Source organism: Cupressus sempervirens, chromosome 9 (assembly GCF_028749045.1).
Source record: "Cupressus sempervirens isolate cs-2001-9-10 chromosome 9, ASM2874904v1, whole genome shotgun sequence".
Taxonomy (NCBI): domain Eukaryota; kingdom Viridiplantae; phylum Streptophyta; class Pinopsida; order Cupressales; family Cupressaceae; genus Cupressus; species Cupressus sempervirens.
In genome coordinates, this window is record NC_143126.1 from 296,464,373 (window position 1) to 296,481,815 (window position 17,443).

The 17,443-nt window shown below is 32.9% G+C and overlaps 2 pseudogenes; one reads left to right on the plus strand and one right to left on the minus strand.

Moving 5' to 3' along the window:
• Positions 1–2,595: 2,595 nt before the first annotated feature.
• LOC149538575 (protein LATERAL BRANCHING OXIDOREDUCTASE 1-like) lies at positions 2,596–11,755 on the minus strand (annotated as a pseudogene).
• Positions 11,756–11,761: 6 nt separating this feature from the next.
• LOC149538576 (4,5-DOPA dioxygenase extradiol 1-like) overlaps positions 11,762–17,443 on the plus strand; it is a 31,121-nt pseudogene continuing 25,439 nt past the window's right edge.

Here is a 17,443-nt window from a genome sequence, read left to right on the forward strand (position 1 = left end):
GCTCTTTAGAGTTTCAACCTTGTGGCTTATAACACTCTTAAGGAGATATGTCCTTACCTCATCTCTTTGCTGAGTAGGTGGAGCACTAGTAAAAAAACAACAATATGTCACTAAAAAAACCACTAAAAATTGTATATATGTGACTAAAATCAGTCAAGTGACTAATAGTAGTTAATATCCAGTCATTTATAACACTGCTAAATATACTACTACGCGATTTTAGTCACTGATTTTGATCTGTGACTAAAATATACTACTAAATATATATAATAGTATATATATTTAGTAGTATATTTTAGTCACAGATCAAAATCAGTGACTAAAATCGCGTAGTAGTATATTTAGCAGTGTTATAAATGACTGGATATTAACTACAATTAGTCACTTGACTGATTTTTAATAGTATATTTAGTAGTATATTTTAGTCACGGATCAAAATCAGTGACTAAAATCGCTTAGTAGTATATTTAGTAGTGTTATAAATGATTGGATATTAACTACTATCAGTCACTTGACTGATTTAAGTCTCTATTTTCAATCGTTGATTTAGTCGCACATTTAGTCATATAATTAATAGTATATTTAATCACATATTTAGTCGTAAATTTGAAAGTTGATTTAGTTTTATATGTAGTGATCTATTTGGTCACATAATTAGTCTATTTAGTAGCATATTTAGTAGTATATTTAGTTATAATAGGACATGATGGAATTGAACCACCATCCTCCTACTTTAAAAGCAAGTGCTCTTCCATTGAGCTAATACCCTTTGAAGAATAATCATACAATGTGTATAGCATTGTATGAGTACATTTCGTAGCATATTTAGTAGTATATTTAGCTATAATAGGTTATGTATAGCATTAGGAGTTCTAGAGTTAAATGACTTGAAGTTGTTTTCAATCCTATCTTTCATTATATCAAGTATTGCAAGGAGTACATTAGAATCTGTGTCTTTCTCAGATCGTTTAGCTTGCAATATCCCCATAGTCAAGTGCTTGAATTTAGGTACAAGCATTGCTCTTCCACTTATGATTTTAAGTATTGCCTTAAATTTTGATGTAACATCACCAAGGTCATGCATCAAACATGCAATTGCAGCTACAGATTCTGCATCCACCCTTTGACCATACAGTTACACAAAATAAATGTTTTTTTTTTAAGGAAAGAATAGATGGAAAACTTGATTATAAAATATTTTTCATTTCAAAATAAAATGGTGTATACTAAGCCCACATGACATTGCACACAGATAAGACACAAAAGAGTTTATTTTTAGGAGTAATAGTAGCCAAAAGGAGGTAAGTGAAAATGTATCAAGAGCACTAAAACAATAATTACTTATATAGAAAAATTCAAAATTTTCCTTGAAGCCACATCAATGAGCACAAATAAGCATGTAAAGTGTTCCATAGGCATGAATTATATTTCTATTGTTAAAATAAATTATCTTTAAAAATTGGACTATTAATTCCACCCACATTCTTTGAAGGTGACAACTTGTAAGATTCCATGTTAGAGAGGCTAAAGGGGTTTTATACATTATTGAAAACTTAGTTGCTCTATTTTGTTGGTTAACACAAAGGTTCAAGTATAAATTCATATCATAATTATAAATACCAAATTACTGTTATATTTTACTACTATGGTCCACATGGAACATCATGTAAAAGGAAACTCATAGTTGATAATTAAGGTTGAACAAGTTACTGAGGTTGTTGTAGTTGAGGATGATGTTGTTGATGGGTTTGCTGAAGTTGTAGTTGTTGTTGTGCATTGGATTGTTGCATCTGAGGATGTTGGTATTGTTGGGGTTACAACATTTGAGGTTTTTGTTGTTGATGAGGTTGTTGTAGTTCTAGCTGAGGATGTTGTAGTTTCTTTTTTTGATCAAATGTTTTCAGCATGACTACTAGTTGCAAGATAACATAAATTGGAAACCATAAGAAACTGTATCATATTTTTTTTCAAATGATAGCATTTTAACTTAAAAGAGTGGCCTCTACTGAGCAAGTTGCATAATCTAAATGTCTAACATTAATCACAAAGTTTCAAGTGAAGCTAACAAGATTGAATAAAAGAATGTTGCTTAAAACCTTGCTTTTGCATGTCACACTATTATAATAATATTTGTATCCCTCTAGAGAAGTATGCCCTATCCAAACACAAGTCAGCAGTGTAGAACTAAGGGCACTAACTGGTGCGACAACTGTAGTAGTCTTGGTTTCAGCAAACACAAAAAGTGCATTGGTGGAGGTAGTTGTCACAATTCCTTGTGACTATGCTAAGAATGTCCATGGCTTTATCAACAACATATAACAATGTTAATAGTATACCACATTAACAGTCCTAAATAAATTAACAAGTCATAAATGCATGACTTGTTGTAGTCTAGATTATTGTGTTAGAGCCACTTGATAATAACCATGAAAAATGAAATTCATGAATAAGTATTCTTAAGATATTTCACATTCACTGAACTAGTTTTTCATTACATTTATTAACAATGTTTATCCTACACTTTCTTTTGCTGAGGGTGCACCAAGAGTGGTTTTTGCTAGGATTGAGTTGAAGCCTACGCTAAAGGTGCTAGTACTAGAGGCAATTGGATCTACTGTTGAAATGAAAGGTATTGTTGAAATGATAGGGATTCAACTCATTTATGAGCTTTGGAGTAGGACCCAATTCTGCTTCCTTACTTTGAGCATAAAACATGGCAATGGAGATAGGATCTTTGTCTATATTTTTTTATCACTCTGTGCTTAATGCTCTTATATTTTCCATTGCTTAGTATCTAGATCAAAACACAATAACAAGTTTTGATTTGATATCAATCAGGTGGCATCAACCATTGATCCCAAGTTATCAAATCCGAGTAACTACATAACCAAGAATGAGGAGAAGAGAGTTTTGTTTAACACAAAATAATCTTAAATCCTACAATAATTAACAAATTAGACCCGAAAATTCACAATTACATACCTATAGGAATAATCTTTGAATTTTTTTAACATCGTACAGATTCTTATAACCAAAGATAGCTAATAGATATCCCTATTACCTCAAGAACATCCCCAATATTGATGACTAGGACACCGGGGATGGGTTGAATAGGAACCCATTTTGCATCCTTACTTATTTGTAGCCCCACCGTGTCATCATCCTGCAACAACGCTGTCAAAGCACTCCCATCTGGATGAGGGCTTATTCCTAATACAAGATCTGGTCTTAGGAAATAGGGGTAGTAATTCATTCATATTTCTTGATCTATTTCTCCACATATTTTAATGAAAGAGTTGGGTTTTAGCCCAATTTTCTCTGATAAAAGGCAAAAAATTGTCTTGCAAAGCTTTTGAATTTCAAGAGCATATTGATCCACAATTTCTCTCCAACAAATGGGCAATGCAATCAGATATATATATATGTTTTACATGCCTATAGTCACTAGAGACCTAATGCAACAAAAGAAGGAAAAGATCAATTCAGTGATATTTTGCCAGCATGAGATCAACAAATTTTTTTTTTTGTTATAGAGATCAACAACAAGATAAACTAGATTTGCTTGAATTTGATTTTATTCCTTCTTTAGAAAGAGAGAAATGTTGAAAATGAGACCTGTGCAATGCAACATTGTCTCAATGGAAATGAAGTTAAGAACCCAAAAAAACACATTAACAGAAGACAGTCTTTATCCATCATATCAACTGCAATTTCCCATACTCTTTATAACTGTCTCTACAATTAGTTAGAATGCTCAGTCCATGTGGTCATCATATTTCTTATTGTGAAAATAATTGCTATATCAAAGTAGACCTAAATATTTCACTCATGTGGTTGAGGTCAGTTACATGTTGGAGGCTCTTTTATAGAATGTTTGAGATAAAGAAACATGTTTAAATATTAGAAAACTTGGGCAAGTTTATGTCCTGCAGACCTTGAGTAACCAGAAGAGAGGAGGCATACAAGTTTCTAACACCAATTGTCTTAACATCTTGAAGCAAAAGACAGAGGAATGTGAATTTTTTTTAATAATAGTTATGAACAAAAAAATATGTTTTATTAATATGAATTCAACAAAGAGCTTCAAATTCCTTTACAACTGAGTTCAAAATAACTTTGGACAGTAGACTTGTTTACAACTTTACACACAATACACAGCTATGTTCTCCCTTTTTGGAGTCATACTGAAAACAAAGGGCTCAATATTTTCTTAGTTTACCACAACCTTCTTACATAAAAGCTTCAACTCAATTCATCAAAGATAAAACCAAAAACAGAGTATATCAAATCTTTTATAAACTACCCATTTTTTAATAGAAGCTGCACAGTTGCTATCATCGTGCATACAAAGACTGTCACAAAAAGTTGAAAATTGTTCTATAAAATAAGGGTTGGGAAATCTACCTAAACTCATGCAATGGAGATGGAAGACCAAGAGGTCTTAAAAATACTAGAATCGAGAGATTTTAGAGGTACTGCTTATGCTTTTTCTTGGCAATCGATAGCATCACAAACGACAAGAACAATTGAGTTTTGCCAGATTATGAGTTTGTGTTGAGATTGGAAAGCTATTACCAAAAATGATCAAGATTTACTACCAGTGGGAAGCCTAGGAGTAGATTATCCTCTATGAGTATTTACTCCAAATGGGGAGTCTAGGGGACAATTATCCACTGTGAATCTTCCTTGTAGATTTACTCACACATAGGCCTTTGAGTAGGGATTTTCCCAACTCATGTCAGGATTTCAAAGATGAGCTCCATATTCAGTCCAAAAAGTTCCTCCTGAGAACTTAGTGATTACTGCTAAAGGAAATAATTTGGGCCTATCTACTATCTTTTGGTTCATAATCCTTCTTTGAATTTAGGTAATAGTTTGGACCTTGAAGTTTTGGATTATGTAAGGACATGAGGGGAGCCAACATTAATAATAAAAATATTCATATAGTTCTCCTAGGAAATTCAGACTTAGTTGTAATTTAGTTTTTGATTCCATAATTAGTGTTTTATTTTATTTTATTATATTCACAGAGTTTTAGATGTTACAATAGTCTTTGTGCCTTGATTTCTTTACTGTAAAGATACTGATCTATTTTGTTCCACTTTTATAATTTCCACTCATTCTCTACCTAATTTTAACTAATGATGTCTGAAAACATTAAATCTCAGAACTTTAGCATTGGAATTCAAACTAGTATTTTAATTAATAATGTTTACAATTGGACAAGTTCCTTAAAGCATGTGCTATATAGATACACAAAACTGTTAATGTTTGGTAGCATTGGGAGCTCTCATACATACTTGTTCTAGTTGAGTTTATTGAGAGACATTACTTCTCTTGAATTACTAATTCAGCCTGTTCATTTGTGGACTGTGCATTCAATTCTATGTTAACTAAAATGGTTATGTTGAACCATGATATCATGTTTTGTGACCTGTGAAGGATATATTGTGTGTTTCTATTATTTTTTGTGACTCTTCAATCATGTTATTGGAGACATGATGATGTATTGCATCCAACATTCATCTTTCTCATATCTTTCATCCTTGTTTTTGCTTGTCGTGATTAAGGTTATGGTGCAATTGAGTTATTTTTGCCAGCACATATATGTTTCCATGCTTATGATGCAAATGTAATCACATGTTTTGGTGGTTATCATATTTGTGGCATTGGATGTTTTCTACCATTCATATCATTCATTATCACTACCATTCATGCCATTCATGTCATTTATAGAGGAAGATTAAGCATCGCCAGTTCATAGTGACATGTAGCTTGTATGTTTGGTGGAATGCAAAATGGCAAGTCTAACTACCATCGACCCTTCCTATAACCTGGGGTTGTGTTTAGCTAGCACCTAAGTCTTTTGGTTATTGCATCTGAAGTATCTAGTAATGATTTTGTCTACCAAGTGATTGATATCATTTAATCACTATGATTCTATGCAGCTTGCAAGTCAGAGATAGTATTGTAAGGACATCACTCAGCGATATAACATTCTGAGTATTATTATCATGTGATTAGTTTTATATATGTGCTCTGTGATTTGAAAAGGAGAAGGATATGTGTTGTAGATGTCTAGTCCTATAAGGACATACTCCTAGTGACTATTATGTAATAAGTTAATAATAGTCAATTAAAGAATTCATTCTTCCATATAAGCTTGTGAAGCTTTGTATTGAATCTCCTAATTTTCAATAAAGGAACTATTTTGAGTGTGGTTAATTTTTTTTCCTCAAGCTTGAGGGTTTTCCCAGGATAAATATCTTATGTTGATTATTCTTGTGCTTTTAAATTTCTAATTGTTGCATTTATAGTACTCTGGTTCTAACATAGTAACACAGAGATGCATCCCCCCCCTTTTCCCCCATGTCCCAGAGACTTGGATGCACCAGGGACTTAGGGACTCCACCCCCCCATCCCCAGTGGCACCACTAGATTCTGCCAACTCCACCGAGGATGGGGACATCTCGATGTTGACTATTTATGTTCAATGTTCGATGTTCCAATTCCATCCAATGTTCAAGTATTTACTCTTTTACATCCTTATATCTTCTAGTACAATACATCTTTTCATAACTAGCATTTAAAGTACCATATGTATATATATACACACCCCCTCCTATTCCCCACCACTGTCCCCCTGTCGTCGCCCCACCATCCCCAAATTAACGCCCCTCTGTCCCCCTATCTTGAAAACTTGTCCCCTTGTTTTGCCATCCCCCCGTCCCCCAGGGTGGTGTAACTATGGGTTTTAAATTTAACAAAAACTCCCACAGATTCCTCACAAAATGCAAGATTCCACAATGCCCACCTATAAGCCTATGTTGCAAAATATTTGCAATGCTATTAGATCTTGTACCAACCTAATGACCTGTTATGACTTAGATGAGACATCTGCTTCTCAGAAAGCATTTGTGTATTGCTATCTCAAATTCTTTCATTAATTCTTACATGAGAGTCTATCAGATGGTTATTAGAAAACTATCGGCTTACCATGATCTCTCTGATTTTGCTATGAATGTCATGAAATAGCTGCCTCCTCTCTAGCAAGTTATTTATAAATATCAATGATCTTGAATATTTTCTTTGGCAATAGACACACATATTCATAATGGTTTTCTAGCTTATATTTGCACATAGAATAACTCCACAATAATATGATTATGTATCCATGCTATATGCAATAATATGACATACCTCATGACTAGTAGTGTAATTGGTTATGAATTAACTTTTCTTGCCAATTGCCTTTCAGCTTCTAAGTGTTTTGGAGACAAGACAAAACATAACAATGTGTGAGCATAAAGCTCTCTTCAAATTGTGAGGTGGAGCTCCTTGAGATCTAAAATAGACCTAAACACTAAGCCAAACTAAAGGCACAAAACTATAGACAAGATATATACAAATGTCAACACTATACAGATCTTCCTTGGGGTTTTGTATAAATGAAATCAATGACTAACTATATTATTTCCCAATATGCATGCACTGGACCATTAACAGTTGTGTCTCACATGAAATATTATATAGAAATTATGAATTATGAGTGAATGTATATTTATCTAAAATCAAAAACAAGAACTTTCTACAGGTTATAATAGAGACCAACAATTAGATGCAAACAAGATTAAAAGGATTAAAAACTACTTCAAAATGACACATAATGTGATTTCAAAGACTAGATAAAGAGATTGCATGCAAAGTTGCAACTCAGATGAATAAAGGATGTCAACATAGCTTGACACTTTTAGGATGTCTATGAGAGATTCATTAAGAATTTTAGTGGCATTAGTGCACCAAATATAGATTGCACAAAAGGAAAGGATTTCACTTGGATGAGAGCAATTGATGTGAGTTCCAAACAACTCAAAAAGAAAGATATCGAAACACCTACTCTTGATTTACCATATTGTGAGAAACATTTTACAATAGAGTCTGATCCTTCAAAAATTGCTACTGGAGGAGTGCCAAGCCTAGATGGGAAGCCAATGGCCTTTTATATTGAGAAGTAAATGAATCTAAAAAGTGCACAATTGATAAAGAAGAATTCTATGAAGTGGTACAAGCATAAAATATTTTAGGTATTACCTTCTACATAGAGAGTTCATTTTAATAACTGAAAACCAAGCCTTGAAGAATATACATTCATAGGGTAAGCTTTCACACAAATATGAAAAATAGGATTCACTCTAATGTAGCAGTTGATGCTTTGTACAAAAGATATCACTTAGTGGTTGAAATGAGTCATGGGTTTTTTGGCTTTACAGAAATGAAGAATAGATATACAAATTATCTAATCTTGGTCACATCTATGCAATTCTCAATAGTCAAAAGAAGTCACTTATGCAACCATTTGAAGGCTGCTTATTGCTTAACATATTTTTGTTTAAAGAAACCCAACTCTCCTTTTCTTTGGATCTAGGAGGGAACAGTTCATCAGAGCGATGCTCTCAAATGGGTTGGGAGGTCAGATTGAAAGAGATAAGCTTCTAGAAAAGTAAGTGAAAATTCTTTTGGCCTAATATTTAAAGAGACATCGAAAAAAAATTCTTCTTGTAAGGTGCAACAAGTAAAATAGGAGGGCATCAAAATAAAAGTCTACATGCCTTTACCAATGCCAAGGGAACTATGAATTGATATTCCTATGACTTTTGACTTGGGTCTTCCATGAACCAAAACAAGTAATGGTTTAATGTTTGCAGTGGTGAACCATTTTTCTTAACTGAATCATTTCACATCTTGTAAGAAGACTAATGATGCCAATCAAGTGGTCCATTTTTTCTTTAAAGAAATTGTGTGTTTATATGGTCTTCCAAAAATGATAACTACTGATAGGGACATTCAATTCTTAAGCTACTATTGGAGAGTTTTGTAGAAAAAGTTGAATAGCAGATTACAATTCAGTTCAATGCACCATGCCCAAATCGATGGTCAAACAAAGGATGTAAATAAGAGACTGAGCAACTTATTGAGGTGTTTAGATGGGAATAATCCTCGACAAAGGGATTTGGTGGTTCCTCAAGCTGAATTTTCCCATAATTCCAACATTAATAAACTTATTAGTAAGTATGCATCTCATGTTGCATGTAGAGAAAATCCTAAGGGAGTTATGGACTTCATTGATTTTCCAGTAAGCTCACAAAAAAAAAAGAGAAACTATAGATTTTTAAAAGTATTTCCAAGAGATGCATCAACGAGTTAGACACAAATTGCAGTCAATGAATGAACAATGTAAGATGAGAGCTGATTCACATCAAAGAGAAAAAGTCTTTCAAGATGGAAAATTGGTCATGGTTCATCTATGCAAGGAAAGGCATCTTGAAGGTACCAAGAATAAATTGAAGCCCAAGAAGATTGGAACCTGCAAAATTATAAAGAAGATAAATACAAGGCCTAACAATTGGATTGCCTAAGGATCTAGACATCAATCTCATCTTTGAAGTTGTTGATCTTTATTAATATTCCCTTGTAACTATTGAAGATCAGATGGAATATGAGTACAATGAGAAGGATGACAATATCTGGAGTAAGCAATTGCTAAAGAAGAAAAGAGAGTGGGTTGAACAACTACTAGATACCATATTTGGTGGAAACAAAATTCTAGGTCATATAAGTTCTATTTCATCACATGATCTAAAAATCTTCCGGATGATGGATTCTTTCATCTCGTGGATCACTGAAGTTTTTTAATTTTTGTTTTACAGAACGGTCTAAGAAAAGAGATAGGTAGTGGTTTGAAATGCTCCTCTCACCTACTTCAATCAACACTCTAAACACACATACAAATTTGAAATATATAATAGAAAAATAGAAGGCAATTGACAACAAAATTATGCAGCAATCTTCAGAAATTCTTATTGAAATACAAAACAAATTTGCATTACAAAATAGTGAGCTTATTGGCTTCGCTTTACAACATTTCATCTGATTTGGTTTCTCACAGACCTGCAATAGTGATGTTTTTAATAGCAAGCAATGACTTGATAAGTAGGAGATATTTTTAACAACAAGACAAATTGTAATATTGCTATCAAGATTTGAATGTGTAGTTTTTGAGCCAAACTTATTGACCCATGTTTCATGAGTAGTGGGTCACAAAAACCCATATCTAATGTTTTTCTTCTATCAAAGAAAACCTACACAAAAAGACCCCAAAACAAAACTTCACCCCAAAATCTTATACAACCCACACCCCAAAAATTATACGTAGAGCCTCGAGAAGGCACCCAAACACAAAATCAATATAACTTAAAAGCTACCTCCCTCTTCCATAGATAACTGACCAAACCATTACATATTTAGTCAACTTACAATATTCCTCCCACACGGTCATTCAAATCCCTAACACACCAAGAAAGGGAAATTTATGATTCAAATTTAATTTTCCTTGCCACATCGATGCTCTGCATTAGGTAGAAGGATGAAACAGAGGTCGAGGCTTGAAGGCTCCAGAGATGGTTTCTATTTCTTTTTTGTCCTGTATTTTATGGCAGTGGTTCAATGAAATGATCATAACATATCTAATCTATTCAGATTCTTGTATCTAAATTTCTCATCATTTATGTTGGTTATTTGTTGTATATGTTACAGATCAGTCTCTCATCTCTTGATTTGAGCTGCATCAAGAAGCAAACCCATAACAAAGGCTCTATAGCAGACAAGAGAAAATAGAATAGAGAAGGGTAAGGAAACCCATACTGATAATTGAGAATATGTAGATACAATAGGACAAATAATAAATAGTGGTAGTTGGGATAGCAATTCCAGCACATTTGAAATAGTTTAGGGAGGGACTAAAACAAAATTGCCATACTCCAGTGATTTTACCTAAAAAAATCTCCTTCCAATAATGTTACATACAAAGATCTGAAAAACTAGGAGGTGAGCATAAATTTGTATCTTACAAGTGTACACTACCCACTTCAAAAGAAAAATCAGCAACAATATTATGAGAAAGTACTTATAATTGCCTAGATGCTATGACTAAATGAGAATGCCATTTAAATTATAGAGCACCATATGTGTATCATGTAAAATTAAACACGATCAACATGACAATAACTAGATTCTTCATCATACATAAATTGGACATGATCTCAGGACGTTATGAGTGCTGCGTGAATTAATAAATATTTAGGTACCTAAAGTTCGCTAGCGTGTTTGGCCAAAACTTTATGTTTCTATTCTTTGTGGGGAGAGTTGTCAAGAACAATATATCTGCCTAGTCCAGTGTTTGATCATTAGAGGCTACAAAGAGCTAATCATAGCCTTCAACATCTTGCATTTTGTACTTGAGCTTTTCTTCCAAAGGTAGTTGAACGAATTCCCTTACAATTTTCTTCATTCTTTCCATCATAGAAAAAGGAATCCCATGATTTATAGCCTGTAATAAGGACATACATACTTTCGAACAAAGTAAGAGAATTCGAAAAAAAAATATTAGTCTACTATTTAATTTATAATCAATTTTGAAGGTACCCACTTGGAAAAATCCCCATTGCTCACACGCAATACCCAATTTTTCTATTTCCTTTTGCCTGCAGTGCTCCAAATCACTAAAAAACTTGTCCATATCAATTATGGGGATGTCAATTTGATAAAGGAAGAAGTCATTTGGGTGCTCTTTCTCTAATCTGATACACCTTTGAGGGAGGCTTTGAAGGTTCTGAGATGCCAATTCCTAAACAACAGGAACTGAAAACCTTTTTGAAGTGCCCTTGGATGGATCAAACACCATAGCTGAATTAAACATGACGTTATGATTGATGTAAACAAACCCATGTGTGCTTCTTTACGCTAAACAGAATAAACATAATGCACGAGATATGATAGACACCCTTCAATGGTTTTTAGTAATTCCAGTCTGCTGAATCCCATGTGCATCGACATTTTATCAAAGAGGTTTTTAAAAATGGACACGACTATCCTCCTGTAAAAATGTACAGTTGACTAATTTTCAAAAGATCCAAAACAAAATGGATTTTTTTGAAAATTTCACCATTTGATCTTCATGATCTGAATAGTTTGTAGTTGAAAACAACAAAAAAATTGGAGAAAAATCACTATGTTTTCGTGAATCTGCAAAAAAAATAAGTTTGACTTTCTTTTGTCTTTGGTACTTTTTTGTGGGAGATTAGCCTGTACTACTGGGATTCCTGTGGGATTTTTGTACTGGGAGTAGTACTCAAATTCCTGTGGGATTGTTGTCGTTCTGTCAAAAACCTACTACAACTGTATCAAGAGTCAAACCTAAGGGCTACTCTATTTTATCAAGCAGGTGGTCCTATTAATATTTTTTTAATTATTTAAAATCTTTGTTATAGAATATTAAAGAGATATCTAAAGTTTTAAAGGGATATTAAAGAGATGTCTATATTATCACTGTTGTTATAGAATATGATTGTGCAAGCTTTTTTATAATCAATATTTTGCATCATGTTTTTTGATCTAGTAGAGGATGTTAGATAGTACATTTCTTCTTCTTGAGCTCCTCAACATTCTAATTATAGACCATGGAGTGATATAATGTAATTTTTGAAGGATGAATAAAAGACCATATCTGAACTATTACTGCACTTACATATTTCACAATATTTGGAGATATCTACCCTAAAAAAAACTCTCTTCTTGCAGGTGAAAACCACATATAAAAGAAGTGATGATTTAATAGAGAGAGTGAAGGAGCTACTAGTGAGAGCAAGGGAGGAGAATGTGAGAAAAGAAACTCTGGTGAAGAGAGTTGAGTGTGGGACACAATCTACACCCAACGTTCATAATTACATCTCCAATATCACTGTCTACCAATTGTCAGTACAATCAAAGACAGATGCTACCTTTCATTACAAGCTAGAAAGGGCATTACCACCATTAGAGCATGAGAATGTTATTATTCTTAGTCTTTCCAATAATAATGGACTCGACCATTTGCAATCAAGCTGCCCTCCAAACATATGGGCCGAGGCATTTGATAAGTGGCTCAACTATTGTCTGCTTAATAAAAGGTACAAAGTTCCATTTAAAAACATAATGAAAAAACATATGATATTAGATTTTCTACTCAAGTTGTAGAGTATTACTTTTGATGATCATGTTGGAATGTTGGTGCAGGTTTGAAGAGATCATCCAATTTGAAAAAATATATCCTCTTGCAAGGAATGTCTACTAGGATGTTGAAAGGTTGTATCTGTTGCTTGTGGCTTAGGGTGTGACAAAGGAAGGAGCCTTTGCTGATCACCTCATGATGGATGGTCATTCATTTCACATTCTTATATAAGGTAAAACTATTTAATTCATTCTTTGTTTGTATTCTTCAGTGTATTGGTTTTATTGTTCTTTTGAAGAACTATGATGGAATTAAATAATTTGAAGGAATTGGTTAAAGACTTTGTGATTCTAAATTCAATAGAGATCAAATTTTGAAGTGGGAGGAAAAAAAAATTAGATGCATAGAATCCTATTTGAAATAGCCTGCATGAATGGTGGAGTTGGGCTGGGCAGTGAGTTTTCTACCCATTGGTTTTGGGTTCAACTCTGGGGCTTGGATTTACTTGATATACATGATTTGCAGTAGATTGGAATAAAAGAAAGGACTAGTTCTTGGGCACATTTTATTGTGATGTTAACAAATTTCAAAGAAGTAAACAAAAGGATTGTATAATTGTTGATGCATGACAAAGCAAAAGTGTAAATGAGAAGTATTTACCCCTGTTTAAATTGGTAAGAAGATGACAGATAAATATTGCCAAGTTTTCATAAAATATGAGAAAATTGAAAATGTGAACTATTTTCTTTATTATATGCTTAATGTAGTGCTTAGAAAGGCAAACATAAGACAAAAAAAAAATTTATTCAATGTTTGCTAACTAGTCCGAACTTTGTGGAAAATATACATAGTGTGACCTAAATGTTTCTGAGAATTGAGTGCCTTCAATTTGAGAGAGTGTAATCTTGTTTCTATGACAGGTGTTATGCTTTTGTTTGAAAAATGTTTTGAAAGTGTGATGGCCCTTGTGGATGTGTCTTTTGGTGGTTTAGTACTTAAGATCTAGTGTGAAACCAATAATGAAGTGGGTGTCTTTGTACAAATAATTAAAAGCAGGATAAGTTATAGTTTGATAATTTCCAAATGGAGTGTGTTTCATACATAATTATGGTCTATAAAATATTAGGGCCACATATGTAGTAGAGGAAGATTAATGTAGCACTATCTATTAACAAATTAGGGCTTAACATCTTTTTAGTTGAGTACATAAATGTTTCAAATTTTAAAGGAGATAACCCTAATACACTAACAACATCATAGTTGGAAACTGGTTGATTTGGTTAATGTAGCTTAGTGCAAAAATTCCATTTTAAACATAATAAATAAACAATGGGGACAGTGATAAAGATTAACAACACTTATGTGATATGAAAGTAGGGAATAGAATTTAAAACAAATTGAGGAGCTACAGTAAGGCAGCCAAAATCAACCACAACTTTTACAAAGAAGGCCAACACTAGAATTCTTACCCGACAAGATAACGATTCCTACCTATAGGAAACACAAGAAGGTTTGATGGTATGTAATATCCCCAAATGGGATATTGAAAATGTGACAATAAAATCTACAAACTAGGGCACAACATGAGAGAAAAAAAAACTCTACAATTAGGGCATAAATATGGAAATGAACTTGCATCAGAGATTGTTATTGCATCTCAAATTTGAGAACAAATTTAGGACCATAAAAAAAATGCTCTAAGTTCTCTTAATAGAGCATCGAAGAACCAAACAAGTCTAGTAGGTCATGATAGAAATGAAAATCATTCTGGAAAAAGTAGTTTCAAGGGAAATTGTTTCTAGCATGTCTAAATTGCCCTGTCAAGTAGATCTAAGGATTACATGCTCATACATAAATTTCACAAGAGATATTACACAAATTTTCAGTCAGTATAGGATCTTTATACAAATGCCAAAATATCCCATTAATTTCTTACAAGTCTCACGAACCAATATATCAAAAAACAAAAATTGAATGATAATTAAAAATTATTGCTAATAAAGTTTGATATATCAATATTGATCAGAAGATGGTTGATTCAAGTTCATGCAAAATAATAAGAAAATCTATACAAAACCATAAGAAAACCATAAGAGGACATAACAAAGATGAAATGTACCTGATAAAGAGGATGTAGTAATCTTGTTTCTCATTCAATCACTCCAACTTGTCATGAATCGAAGGAACAATATGGATGAATATAAGAAATAATGGTGAATGCATTTTCTTGCATGAATGAGTTTTAGTTTGGCACGATTTTTAGCCTGCGTGAATGATTTTTAGTTTGGGAGTTTTGATTTTTTATTATTATTTTTACCCAGCCAAACCCTCCAAACGTCCTATCACCACACATTAATATCTGAATATGAAATTGCCACTTTATAAAACAATCTCATATCCTTTAAGTTTCTAAAACAAGGATAATATCTCTTTTTTAATTTCTATAAAATGATGATTATTAATAATTTTGGGTGTAATTTTTGATATCTCATGTATGGATAAAACAATCTTATATCTCTTTTTTAATGTCTATAATGTGTTGATTATTAATAATTTTGGGTGTAATTTTTTTTCTGATAGCTTTTTTTAATTTAATATAAATTATTTTATTATTATTTTATTAAATTAATGTATATTTATTAGAGTTAATTAAATTTTGTGAATTTTTTATAATTAAAGTATGGAAGGAACCCATCAAAATATGATAGAAACTTTATCAAATGATTAAAATATGTATTTATAAACAATAAATTAGGATTTTTTTTTAATGCAAAGTATTGACACCGTCCATTCAAGTTAATATCCTTGAGATTAAAATGTTCATTCAATTTCAATTTATAAACATTTGATTTTAACTTTTTATAAATTAAATTTTGACTAATTAGTAAGTATAATTCCATATTGGGATGACCCCACAACATGATGGTGAGTCATAAGAATCATATATGCAAGGTCTTAAATTTGATTCTAGCCATGTTCAAAATCATTGATGTTCATTGATTAACTGCTATTTAATGTTTTACAACCACATGATAGTTATGGCATACAAATTGAAATGATACTTGTCACTATAGATTGAAAAGTGTGTGATTGGTGCTCTCAATGGTGATGTCCAATGATTTTGATGCATGTAGTTGATATTGTTGCTTGGATGTGTCACGATGATACTAATTATCTAATCACTTATTTAGTCATTTGTTTGGTAGTTTATTTAGTTGTTTGTATTTAGGTGACTAATTACTAGTGACTATATATCCAATCACTTATTTAATCATCTATTTGGTAGTTCATTTAGTCACTTCTATTTGGTTGATCTTGTGATTTTACCCAGTGACTAGGCTAGTCACTTATTTAGTCACATCTAGCTGTAAATTACAAATAAATATTAGAATGTGATCAATTTTATTCATGTGACTAAAATGTTTTGTGGTGTGACTAAAAGTTTTAGTCACATAGTCACATATTTGCCAAAATGTACTAGTGGAGCATCAATGCTCATTCCCCTAGGCTTTGTTGTATCCATTGCCTCCATCTCATCTGTCTAAGTTGTAATTAATGTTGTGACCTTAAGTGGTTGCCCTTGATTTTCCTATTCTTGGACCTATTCTATAGTCACCACTTGCTCTGCATTTACAAGTTTCTCTTTGAGGGATACAACCTCAACCTCTAGTGCTTGGACCTTAGCCTCAAGCTCTTCAATCCTCTCCTTGTAGACATCAATTTTCCTAAGCTCATCCTCATAGAGCTTTCTCACATCAATATATTCATGTACAGATTTGGCAAGTTTTGTTTTTATTTTCTCTACCTTGGCCTCATTCATGAATGAGAAATGCTTTACGACCTTTGAAATCTCCATGCTTGAAGTGCCCTATAGAGTCCACACAACCATGTTGCCCTATTTTGTGCTTTGCACATCCATCAATTTACGCTTGTTTGATGTAGGGGCCATGCTCCAAACTGATAGAGACTTGGTGTCAATGTTGAATCCTATTCCTCTTTGTAATCCATCAACACCACATGCTTCATAGGAGATGACATTCTCCTATCTTTTGATCTGATCAAGCATAAATTCTTGTTCCAAATCCCATCCAGGCACTAGAAACATCCCACTCCTCTACACAAGGTCCTTTGCCTCCTCTACAATCATGAATTCACTCTTTGGATCATAGGCTTGCAACTTCTCAACTAGTTCTAGCTTTTGTTCATCTAACTCTCCTGGTTTCATCTTCATTACTAACTCACTTTGTTTTATTTTATATAAAAGAACCTTTGAACTCATATGATTTAATAAAATCATCATCTTCCATGAATTTTTGGGCCTGGATAATCTTGTCATCTAGCCTTGCTATTGCTAGTTCTAGGTCTGTGAGTGTATTCTCGGTTGCAATGACCCTGTCT